The sequence below is a fragment of the Austrofundulus limnaeus genome, unplaced genomic scaffold (assembly GCF_001266775.1).
Source record: "Austrofundulus limnaeus strain Quisiro unplaced genomic scaffold, Austrofundulus_limnaeus-1.0 Scaffold50, whole genome shotgun sequence".
Classification (NCBI taxonomy): Eukaryota; Metazoa; Chordata; class Actinopteri; order Cyprinodontiformes; family Rivulidae; genus Austrofundulus; species Austrofundulus limnaeus.
The window spans coordinates 1362552-1364130 of NW_013952452.1; positions in this window are offsets into that span (position 1 = coordinate 1362552).

The window sequence follows — 1579 nt, forward strand, 5'->3', positions numbered from 1 at the left end:
ACTAAGTACATTTGCTTAGTTACAGTACTTTAGTAATTTTTTGAGGATTTGCAATTTTAACAATTATTTTTTAATTATTACTTTCACTTTTATTTTGTTACATTTAAAACCTAAAATTGATACTTTTGCTTCTTTACTTTAAAATTTACCATCTAATTACTTGTTACAAAATTAAATGTGTCCAATCTCATCATGAAAGGAATTGTTCATTCGCTCTAAAAAAAATATAAGTGTTGAATTTACTCAACCAAGTCATGTCAGCTGGTTTCAATAAAACTAGTAGAGTAAATATGAGGCAAGAATATTTTCTCCACTTGGTTTAGTGGAACCAGTTTGGTTAACCTTGGTTTGGTTAACAGACACCCTGAAATTCTTTAAAAGCTTTTTGACATTTTTTAAGGGTGCCTAACTATAGGTACAAAACGGAGGAAGTTGTCTGACACCCTAGTCTACAAAATAAAAGCCCCCGATAGTGTCTGTAAACGTTTACAGCAGAAACCAAACCGTTTTTGCCCACTGGTAAAACAAAGACTGTTAAAGGGTTCAGTAAATTCTATAGTTTATTTCTTAGAGAGTTTGTAAAAGTATATTTACTTTTACTTTCCCAATTTTTRTGAACAGTTTTCTGACTTTTAACTATTTCTCTCATCAGTGAAATTAATTTTTAATAGTCATTTTCTGTTAAGTTATTTTTACTTTTACTTGGTGTCTTTACTGTAAATACAAGGCCTGTTTGATGTAAGTTTCATTATCAGACCCTGCGCTGCACAAGATGTCGTGACAGCACAGACCAACTTTTATCTGCAGATAGCAGATGGATGATGATAAAACGCCCAGTCAAATGCTGGTGCCAAAGAAAAAATGCATCTTGTCTGCTCTCTTACGTGCCAAAGTTCCAAACAACGACCGTTTGATTTGTTAGCATGCAGAGCATGTGATGGGTACGACTCTCAGACCACAACAAAATTTAGCTCAGTGACTGTAGAATTGACTGGGTTATAGCTTTGTTGGGTTTGCTAAGCTCAATTAGCTGTGGCAGCCATCTTGAACCAGGTCAGCTCCAGAAGTTAATCACTTGTAGTTCTTTCAATGATTAAGTTCAGAAGGTTTCCTGTCCATTGAGTTGAGATACTGTATGTTTTGCTAATGGACTGACAGATGAACAGATAATTAGATGATTGCCCACCTTTCACAACTGCAAATGATAATAAACTATCAGAGGTATATAGTAACTAAGTACATTTACTTCATTACAGTACTTAAATAGTTTTTTGAGGATTTGTAATTTTAGCAATGATTTTTTAAATAACTACCTTTACTTTTATTTTGTAACATTTTAGAGCTAAAAATGATACTTTTACTTCTTTACTTTAAAATGTAACACCTAGTTACTTGTTACAAAATTAAACATGTTCAAACTCGTCATGAAAGATGTTTCTGCACTCTAAAACATGAAGTGTTGAATTTACGCAACAAAATCACCTCAACTGGCTCCACTAAACTAACTGAGCAAAGTGAGCAAAGTGTGTGTGTGTGTGTGTGTGTGTGTGTGTGTGTGTGTGTGTGTGTGTGTGTGTGT